Source organism: Salvelinus sp. IW2-2015, unplaced genomic scaffold, assembly GCF_002910315.2.
Source record: "Salvelinus sp. IW2-2015 unplaced genomic scaffold, ASM291031v2 Un_scaffold3556, whole genome shotgun sequence".
NCBI lineage: Eukaryota > Metazoa > Chordata > Actinopteri > Salmoniformes > Salmonidae > Salvelinus > Salvelinus sp. IW2-2015.
Window position 1 is genome coordinate 41,861 of NW_019944835.1, and position 11,155 is coordinate 53,015.

Here is an 11,155-nt window from a genome sequence, read left to right on the forward strand (position 1 = left end):
GACTGCTTGTGTAGCCGATTACCAGCAACGTCAGAATGTATGAAGGACAGCAGGAGGAGGTGGTTCAGGAAGAGTTTGTTTCTTCTTCTGGTTGGGCTGTATTGATGTAATGGCATGAAACAATTTGAACCCCACAGGACATCTTCACTGGCAATTCTAGAATATACTATATAGCCTCGAAACCTGGTTAACCTATCATTATGACATCATGGATGAATTCTAGAATATACTATATAGCCTAGACACCTGGTTAAACTATCACTATGACATCATGGATTAATTCTAGAATATACTATATATCCTAGAAACCTGGTTAAACTATCACTATGACATCATGGATGAATTCTAGAATATACTATATATCATAGAAACCTGGTTAAACTATCATTATGACCTCATGGATGGCCAGTCGTTGTATTCATAGTGTAGTGAATTCAGGGGGTAGCCCTGAGCTGAACTCAAACCTGGGTCCAGTGACTGTCAAGCCAACACCTTATAACTGTTATGCCAAGATGTCTGAACTACTTGAAGAGGTCCCTAGGTTTTGGGTTACGGTTGCTACAATAGCTTTCTCTATGAATTTGAGTGGTTACATTTCTCCAGACCCCATCCCTCAGCTGTTTACCAAATCAAGTCTCTGGGCAGCCATTTTGTTTCTGTTTAAATCCTAGGTTGTCCCTTCAAAAAAAACACACAACAATCAAACAACCAATCTGCAGTTCAAACAATAACAAAGCTGTAATTCCACAACTGTTTTGGTAATAAGATGGATGGGGCTGGAGAAATGTAACTACTCTCAAATTCATAGACAGACCAAGGGATGCAAGGAGTGACCATCCATGATATCAACATTATAGTTTTAACCATGTTGAGGCTATACAGTGTTGATTTACATTGTTTCTAAACATTGGAGTAAAAAAAGCTTATTTGGGGTTCTGATGGGGTAAAACAGTTGAACTAAGCTCATGAGGCATGTGTTATATTCTTCAATAATCAATGGCTATAAATAAATAATTTAAAAGTCCAAATATGGATGTAGCAATTGCAGATTTCCCATTTAACACCAAACATCAGTTCAACAACTGCAGAGTTTGTGCCTCTGTTTTTAAGACAGTACTTACGAGTGTTAATCAGGGAACGGTTTCTCAAAACCATCGTATGGATATATTCATCGTTAGAACCATTGGATGCCTTAAGATGCGTTTGGGAAAACCGGGCCCAGATATCCAGGTTCCTCCTCCCTTTTCGATGTAACAGTCATCTCTCCCTCCTCCTCTTTCACCCATAAACTGCATCCTCCTCTCCTTTTACTGTAAAAGCCTCCTCCTCTTCACTCTGAACGCGTCTACCTCTTCTTTCACAGTAACGACCTCACCCTCTACTTCTTGTTTTACTGTGATACCCGCTTCTTCTTTAGCAGGGGAGTAGCTTAGTGACCGCATGGCCGGGGATGTTAGCTAGGCTAATGGTAACTTAACCAGCCCGCTAGCTGACTAATAACAACACTTAAATATGAAATTAAATCGGATAACTAATAGACGATAGAAGTGGGTTTAAAACACAGTGGCTAATATACACTAAGGCGTCTAAAGAGCTTTATTGGTTCGTCTATTTTGTCTAGCAAGCTACCGAGGTGTCTGACTAACTATGTTGCTGCTGCTGAAAGAAGCGTTCCGTCCACTAGATTATACGTCACACCAGCAGCATAACCTTAAATTCCCAGACCGCCATCTGTTGACTGGAGTGGGTAAGCAGTTGAGTAAAATGTATATTTTATCTTCAGACAACAATTTAAAGTGTAGGGAGCATTAGTTTTTACTCACCAGTGTAACAATACAGTCTGGTTAATGACTAGTAAGCTAGTTGTAGTCACGATATGGTTACCTATAAGTACAAACAGTTATGTTTTTGCGTAATTACATATTATTAATTTATTTCGGGAAATCTTCTAAACTAACCACAATGCACTATTTCCCAAAGTTATATGGATGATCTACTCTGTGCTACTGAGTTTGTATGCCAGTGTAACGGTGTAATGAAGCTACATGTTTTAAATATATTAACCTTTATTTAACTAGGCAAGTCAGTTATTTAAGAACAAATTCTTTTACTGATTGAGGCGGGCGGCTACCCGGCGGGCGAAGCCCGCGAAGCCCAGAGCGAGTCGTGGGCCAAGTTGTGTGCTGTCCTAGGGACTCGGCGCCGAATCACGGCCTGTTATGGATTAGCGAGGCCTGGATGTTGAAACAGGGTCTGTATGGACGCCTCTAGCACTGAGATGGTACGCTGTACCGTATAATGTGATAAGACGTATAAAGTAGGAGAGTGGCGTATAGACAGTTGACTGGATAGAGTGCGATGAAGATCGGCACGTGTTCTGTGTTGGAAGTCATGACATTAGCAATTTATGTTTTAGGAACTACTGTTGTTGGTTTGGTGTCAAGTAAGCCTCTCTTTATATGTTATTTGCCAAATCTCAGTTTTCCATGTGGGTTTTATGCTAAAGATCCCTCTTTCACGTTGGTATCTAACTGGAAAATGCATATTCTTTAGGAGTGCTATTTTTACCCTGTCGACTACTGATCATTCATCCACACTGTGTGTCTCATCAATGCAGGTCATTTATGACAAATGTATAAAGTATATGTTTTATAAACTCATGAACACCAGACAGTTTATTAGCCCTCTTATGTTAGTTTAGGTGTATTATACTTCCTCGCCACCAGAGGGGGACATTGAGTAATTTCCCAGGCTAATTTGATATATTTTGATACTAAAATGGATGACAGTTTATTCTGATGTAGTGAATATGAGACACATGGAAACAATTGATTCATTTATTATAGTAAATTAGGAATTAGTAGGAATTGTTAAATCCACTATACGATCACAATGACTTTGATAGACATTTCAATAGTTTTTTTGTTAGTATATTATAGGGCAGATTAATGTAGAATTGCTGTGTGAGTGCTATTTATATCCCGTCACTACTGATCATTCATCCATACTGTGTGTGTCCCATCATTGCAGCTTTGGAAATAAATGAACTATCCATCCATTGCTCCTTCCTGTGTTGACTCACTGACTTGAGAGACCAGGAAGGTCACACTAACTCGATAGGTTGATATCTAGCTCAAGCTTCACCTCATGCTTTTCATTAACTGTGTGGTTGTGTTATCTAGAGGGAACCCGTTAGCACCGTAGGCTCTGGTGCGTTCTTGCCGTGGGCTCAAAATGACAGAGGAAATCAACCTGCTTGCTCCTTTTTGTTTTGTCAACTTTTCGATGGGGATGTTATGTTTGATACCGGAGGTACGAGGCCTTGAAAGCATTAAACTTCAAAGCAGTGTGCTGATGCCTGTATCACTTTATCAGCAGCACGTCATCAATGGCGTCTGAAGATTCGTTTAATCGAACAACCACCTGATTGGTTTGGTTTTGGTCTTGTTCGACATTGCAGGCGACTGCCAACTGACTGATCTACAAATCACTATACATCATAGATAACTACTCATTCTTACTTATAAATCAGTCAGCCAGTCACAGTTTACCCACAATGCAGCATGGATTTGATGCTCTCGAACACGGCCAGTGGTTTAATATATGACATAATGGCTACGCTGCTACGTGTGGGACGTCATCTATAATAATTTGGCTGTTCTAAATTCTGTTTCGCTCAAAGCCTTGAGTAATGAACCTATTTTTGACACAATTGGCTGGAAAGCATCAATGCTCCAGGAAGCTTTGTTTCCCCATCACTACTTTTCAGCATGTTCTCTGTGAAGTAGACTATGGGAGTTCTGCAACGTCTACAACCTTGGCTTACTGCTAGCGCGCTAGCTGACTGACACCTGTAATCTTTATATTTTGGAGATTTTCCCTGCCATCATTCTGTTTGTCTCTTTTGATCTTATGTTATGTTTTAGTTGGTTTTTGTTAGTTGGGTTCTAACTGGTCTCCAGTAGTTGGGCTCCAGCTCGCTGACCATAGCTAGTTGACTAAATAGCTAATGTTAGCTGGCTGGCTAAGATAACTGCATACAGCTAACATTCTTTGATATTTGGTTGGATGGCGTTATGTATTTCCAAAACGTTGGTTTACTTTAATCACTCAAGTCACGAGTGCAAACGATTAGTTTAATTTGAAGTTCTACATTTGAAGTCATTTCTGTTGTAGTTTACATCATAGGTAATAGGCTGGTCCTCCATATTACTTCACACCTGACTTTGGCATTCTTTGGAATTCTGATTGGTTTTATGTAATAAGGTATAACTTTGCATTGGGACTTAAAACATATATTTCATTTGATATTTTATAAACATACACAAATTACAACACCATACAAACATTAACTACATCACACCTCCATCTCCATTAACTACATCACACCTGCCCAGACCCACTACAACACACCTCCATCTCCATTAACTACATCACACCTGCCCAGACCCACTAGAACACACCTCCATCTCCCTCTAACTAAAATCACACGCTGCCAGAACCCCACTAGAACACACCTCCATCTCCATTAACTACATCACACCTGCCCAGACCCACTAGAACACACCTCCATCTCCATTAACTACATCACACCTGCCCAGACCCACTAGAACACACCACCATCTCCATTAACTACATCACACCTGCCCAGACCCACTAGAACACACCCCAGTGGCGATTTTAGCATGTAAATCTTGGTGGGGCCTCAATTTTTTTATATGCATGCCAGCAAGACACTACGCATTACAACACTTGCAGTAAGATGTTAACATGATCAATCCAATCAAAGCTACTTTGTTCATATAGACCAGAAACATTAACTCATGCTCTGGAATGCGGTCTCTTTAGGTTTTATCACCCAAAAGACATTGTAAATCTCCTGTCAGTGTTATCTCCCAGAGGCCCATCCTCAGTAGAACACACAGACACAATAGTTCTAAGAACCCTCTATTCTGTTGCATAAAACCACCATTTATTATACGATTTGATGCAATAAAAGAATTATAACAAAATGTTGCAGTTTTGCTCTCAGTGTCCACTGAAAGTTGACTAGTAACAACAACTGGCATCTAAAAGACACCCACCATGAGACCCACTAAATATGCCCAAGCAGAGGTAAACAAAAGAAAAACCCACACCAAAGTTAAAGACAGGAAGCAAACCAAAAAGGTGGAGCAACTAAAGGTGTTGACTCTCCACATCTATCAAGTCAACTGGAGCACTGGGCCAGACACTCTTAAATAGAACCTAGACCAGCTCAGGTGAAACACCTTCCCACTAACGAGATGGACAAGCCAGCACAGGTGTAACACATACTGACTAACAAGGTGACACCAATATGTGCACCCAAGACACATTTCAGTTGAATGCATTCAGTTGTACAATCAATCAAATGTATTTATAAAGCCCTTCTTACATCAGCTGATGTCACAGAGTGCTGTACAGAAACCCAGCCTAAAACCCCAAACAGCAAGCAATGCAGGTGTAGAAGCACGGTGGCTAGGAAAAAATCCCTAGAAAGTCCAAAACCTAGGAAGAAACCAGGCTCTGAGGGGTGGCCAGTCCTCTTCTGGCTGTGCCGAGTGGAGATTATAACAGAACATGGCCAAGATGTTCAAATGTTCATAGATGACCAGCAGGGTCAAATAATAATACTCAGTGGTTGTCGAGGGTGTAACAGGTCAGCACCTCAGGAGTAAATGTCAGTTGGCTTTTCATAGCCAATCATTCAGAGTATCTCTACAACTTCCATTTCACATAATCATCTACAATGCTTCACCTTCTACAATATAAACATGGTGTCTACTAGCTGTCAACAATTAAAAACACGTATGTCTAAATAATAATATGCAATCGTATACTTTTTAAAATCCTTTTTCTTTCCATAGAATCCTAAAACTCACTAGTTTCTAGAACTGTCGTCTTCCTAAAACCCACTAGCTTCTAGAACTCTCGTCTCCCTAAAACTCACTAGCTTCTAGAACTCTCATCTCCATAAAACCCACTAGCTTCTAGAACTCTCGTCTCCCTAAAACTCACTAGCTTCTAGAACTCTCGTCTTCCTAAAACTCACTAGCTTCTAGAACTCTCGTCCCCTTGGAACGAGCCCAAACAAAACTCAAATTGTATTAGTCACATGCGCCGGATACAACACTGGAAAAAATACAGAAAAGAATAAGAGATAAAACTAATCTCCAACACGGGAAAAACGTGTCAAAATAAATTGTGATCATGGTAACTCACTGGCTAAATGCAAAACACAAATCTATTTGACTGCCCAGCCTTGAGACAATCAGCAACCAAGTTGTCCTTACGACAGACATGTCTGTTTTCATGAGGAAACTCCTGCGATATCCGTAGTAACTTTCCACTGCGGAGCTTCTCTCTCTTTTCAGGGTTCACTCGATAGGCATGTTGTTGGATCGGGGCCCAGTCCCCAATGTCATGCTCTAGTACATTTGGGTTGGCACATCTGAGAATGATCCCTGTTATTCTAAAAGCACAATGTCAATATAATGTCAATATTTCACAATGTCAATATAATTGTACCCAAAAGTTGTCAGTTGGTTGCATAAATAATTGTGATTACTAAATGTTACATAAATTGTAAATATGAATGATCAAAACCAAATGTACACCCCTTTGTTAATATGTATTGGCAATACTTCACTTAATGGTGAGGCATGGAATAATAAAACATGTATCTTTTGTCAGGCTGAATGTTTGAAATATGAGGTGATTTGAGTCATGCTTCTTCAGTAGTGGAATAAAGACAATTAGCACTTGAATGTTGTGAAGAAATACTGGAGTGATGTAGGATTGTTAATAAAAATGATTATAGACCAATTCATTATACTGCGTCCATGTGTATAGGCTGCAAGTACGTTGAAATTAAGTTGTTTTCAAGTCATTGAAAAAAAAAACCGAAAAGGCATCTTTTCAACTTTCACTTTCAACTACAACCAAACATATATTGGACGTTGGGCATAGTCTTCTTTTCAATGACATTTTGCTAAATTGGAATAGTGCAATGTCAAAACACAGTTTTAACGTGTCCAAATCAATAACCAATCTGTAGAATCAGTTTGGGAAATATTGAAAACCTAAACATTTTGATTCAAGTGGGTCACCAACTTGGTAAGTTTAACACAACTATTTTTTTGAGAGTCAATTTTTGTTAAATCTCATAAATAGTACTCTTCCAATTCAGAGCCTGGATTTTCCCCCTGAGGCTAATATCCATATCATGTTGAAATCAATAGAACAGGGGACAAACGTTTAGGCTTCTACATTGTGAGATTCCTTAAAATACTCCTACTACAATGTTAAAACATTCTACATTGTGACATCATTAAAATACTCCTACTACATTGTGACATCATTAAAATACTCCTACTACAATGTTAAAACATTCTACATTGTGACATCATTAAAATACTCCTACTACAATGTTAAAATTCTACATTGTGACATCATTAAAATACTCCTACTACAATGTTAAAACATTCTACATTGTGACATCATTAAAATACTCCTACTACAATGTTAAAACATTCTACATTGTGACATTATTTCATTGATGTCATGAAACAACTCCTTCATGTATTTTCTGATGTTTAATCAGAGATCTTTTATCAGAGTATCTCTTCCCACATTGATCACAGCCACAAGGTTTCTCTCCAGTGTGTATTCTCTGGTGTGATTTCAGGGTTTGTAGCCGAATAAAACTCTTCCCACAATGATCACAGCCAAAAGGTTTCTCTCCAGTGTGTGTTCTCTGGTGTATAGTTAGATAGTTAGATGTAGTAAAACTCTTCCCACATTGATCACAGGTATAAGGTTTCTCTCCTGTGTGTCCCCGCTGGTGTGATATCATGCTGTTAAGATGAGTAAAACTCTTATCACATTGATCACAGCCATACGGTTTCTCTCCAGTGTGTGTTCTCTGGTGTGTAGTTAGATAGCTAGATGTAGTAAAACTCTTCCCACATTGAGTACAGCTATAAGGTTTCTCTCCTGTATGTCCCCGCTGGTGTACTATCAGGCTGCTTAGCTGAGTAAAACTCTTCCCACATTGATAACAGTCATAAGGTTTCTCTCCTGTGTGTGTTCTCTGGTGTGATTTCAGGGTTTGTAGCAGAGTAAAACTCTTCCCACATTGATCACAGCTGTAAGGTTTCTCTCCAGTGTGAATTCTTTGATGTATTTTAAGGTCTGATGAAGTGTTGAATCTTTTCCCACAGTCAGAGCAGCAGTGAGGTTTCGTCCCTGTGGGTCTCTGCTGGTGTTTCTTGAGGTGTTCTGATGTGGAGAGACTTTTCTCTGCCTCTTCAGCATCATGATGTTGTTGAGGCTCCCCAGAGGATCCACGATAGTCCCGTCTCTCTCCTATGTGAACAACAAAGTCAGACAGATGGTTAAAGGCCCACAACAGCAGAAATCCACTGTTTATTTGAGGTAAAAGGTGATGCCCAGAGCATACCCATGAAGTTGTACAACAATTGACACCTGTTAAATATGACAATTAAGACAGTCAAGTTAGCAACAATAGTCATATTTTGTCTTGTTTTCACATTAGTAGTAACATCGATGATTGTAGACTAGAAGTAAGTTATTAAAGCTGTTGAAATCCTAAGCAGTGTGCCAGACAACTTTTGGTCTCCAATATAGGCTCCTTTCTGTGTTTGCTAAAATTGCGGCACGAGGGCAATGCACACACAATTTGGTTGCAGAAACTCCTCCCTGCTAATGAGGAAACCACTAGTTATGGATGTAGTATATCTGCTAATGAGGAAACCACTAGTTATGGTTGTAGTATATCTGGTAATGAGGAAACCACTAGTTATGGATGTAGTATATCTGGTAATGAGGAAACCACTAGTTATGGATGTAGTATATCTGCCTGGACAAAAATGGTGAGCGAAGATTTTAGTTTTTCACAAACTATTCTGAATATTACAGCACAAGATCAGGATGCACTCAAGGAAACTCACATTAGCTCTGTGTCTATCACTAATTCACCACCGTGGGGGAAAACTCAGGGGAGCTCTCATAGGCTGACAGCAAAAATAGCCTCCATTTCCAGGTTGCGTATGAGTGCATTTCACATCCTTCTGATTATAATTGTAAGGCTCGTTTGAATGTCCTGTGTGTATTGTTGCAAATCAACTGCTATATACTTAAAAAACACTTAAACCAGTAAAGCTCTTGGCTAGCTTTGCATCAGCTGACAATAGTACACAAGGTTTAACAATTGCCCATAACTTCACCAAACAACAAATAGACCTACTGTAGGACCCATAACTTCACCTAACAATAACATAGACCTACTGTAGGACCCATAACTTCACCTAACAAACAACATAGACCTACTGTAGGACCCATAACTTCACTAACAACAACATAGACCTACTGTAGGACCCATAACTTCACCTAACAACAACATAGACCTACTGTAGGACCCATAACTTCACCTAACAACAACATATACCTAGGACTATAATAATTTAATATTTCAGGTGAAACATGGAAACTAAAATGTCTTTGTCGTGACATTTCATAACCTGATCACCAGATAATTTAGTCAATAATCCCACTAGGCTACTCTGTAATGTGTTGTCATTCTAAACGTCCTGAATAAAGGAAAATAGCTCTGTGTGTTGTACAATAGCCTATCCATCAAGGAACAGTTCTCTACTCAAACAGAAAACAGACTAACGAGACCCTACTATTAATCAAGCAGACAATAACATTATAAACACCAATTTGTTAGGGATGTTGGATCCAACGTGGAGCACGGCATAACTGTCTTTACCAGAGTAATGAATGAAGAAACACTTTGGTTGTTGTTGCATGTCGTGATGTTTGTCATTTGACTCATTCAGAAAATGATTTCCTGGATCAGCTGATGATAGTTGAACATGTGACTGTAACTAAACAGCATGAAGAATTATGTGTAATTATTGAAGAACCGCGTTAATGACAGTATCCATTTGGGTGTCAATAAAGTTAAGGTGACTCTCGGTTACAACCATTGGATTTAGCAAACTCTGAAATTAGGATTTCTGTGCCCATGAAAACTGTTTTCCCAGCGTAACATAAGGAGGCACTAAGTGTTACGTAGTTAGAGAGCATTTCAGAGATCTGAATACAAAAAACTCTGACAGCAAGATCCAGTATTTAAGTTGAAGTTTATCATATGACAAGCGTAACGTTATGACTATAACTACTGTTCCCTGAAGGAGGGAAACTAGGTACAACATACTATTAAATCCACATGTTATGACTATAACTACTGTTCCCTGGAGGAGGGAAACTAGGTACAACATACTATTAAATCCACGCCTCGCTGGAAGCCCCGCCTTCCACAGGTGATGAGCGTGAGACTCGGATTTATTCCTTAAATTTAAGTTTAAGTGGCGGGGCCAAACAGGTGTTGTAACTCGTTCATAACTGGCACGAAGATCGGTAGAAATGGTCAGATAAATTGGCACTCTGAATGGAAATGGAAAAAGTTTGCCGATTTTACCGGAAACTTCAGGAGCATAACGTCAGAATTTACGAAGGCCAGCAGCAGGTCGGTTGGTTATTTCCTTCTGGTTATATTGATCTCTGGCTTCCTCAAGTAATTTGTGTTAATTATTTAATCAAACGCTTGAAGCATCAGTTCAGTTCAAGTTCTATATAGTTCTATGTGTCTATATGGAAAAATACACGTCATAACATTTCAACCAATCAATTGGTAGAAAGAAAATACAATTTTTTTAAAATCTGGGACACCCCTAGAACATACAACATACATGCATTCAGACCCCTTCCCTTTTTCCACATTTTGTTAAAGTACAGCCTTATGGATTACATTTTTTTTTTAAATGATCAATCTTCAGACATAATGACATCAGAATACCCCATAATGACATCACAATACCCCATAAAAGTGAGAGAAAAAAGTTTAGAAATGCATGCATACCAGTGGTTGTATCCCTGTAGGACATGCCAGTAGGCTACAGTAGGTTGTATCTCTCTAGGTCATGCCAGTAGGCTACAGTAGGTTGTAACTCTCTAGTTCATGCCAGTAGGCTACAGTAGGTTGTAACTCTCTAGTTCATGCCAGTAAGCTACAGTAGGTTGTATCTCTCTAGGTCATGCCAGTAGG

General features: G+C 39.3%; 1 protein-coding gene across 9 annotated transcripts in view; it reads right to left on the bottom strand.

Moving 5' to 3' along the window:
* LOC139025915 (zinc finger protein 177-like) overlaps positions 1 to 11,155 on the bottom strand; it is a 60,153-nt gene that overhangs the window by 14,052 nt on the left and 34,946 nt on the right. Inside the window, exons 2-4 of one of the 9 annotated variants that reach the window (XR_011477583.1) lie at positions 7,333 to 8,388; positions 4,518 to 7,283; positions 2,824 to 4,463 (exon numbers count right to left, since the gene is read on the bottom strand). The exons of 4 other annotated variants lie outside the window; for them this stretch is intronic. The gene's annotated coding sequence lies outside the window, so the exon portion shown is untranslated. Of the gene's footprint in view, positions 1 to 2,823; positions 4,464 to 4,517; positions 7,284 to 7,332; positions 8,389 to 11,155 lie in introns of those variants that run through there. 4 more of the 9 variants (XR_011477587.1, XR_011477585.1, XR_011477586.1 and 1 more) reach the window with 4 other exon arrangements.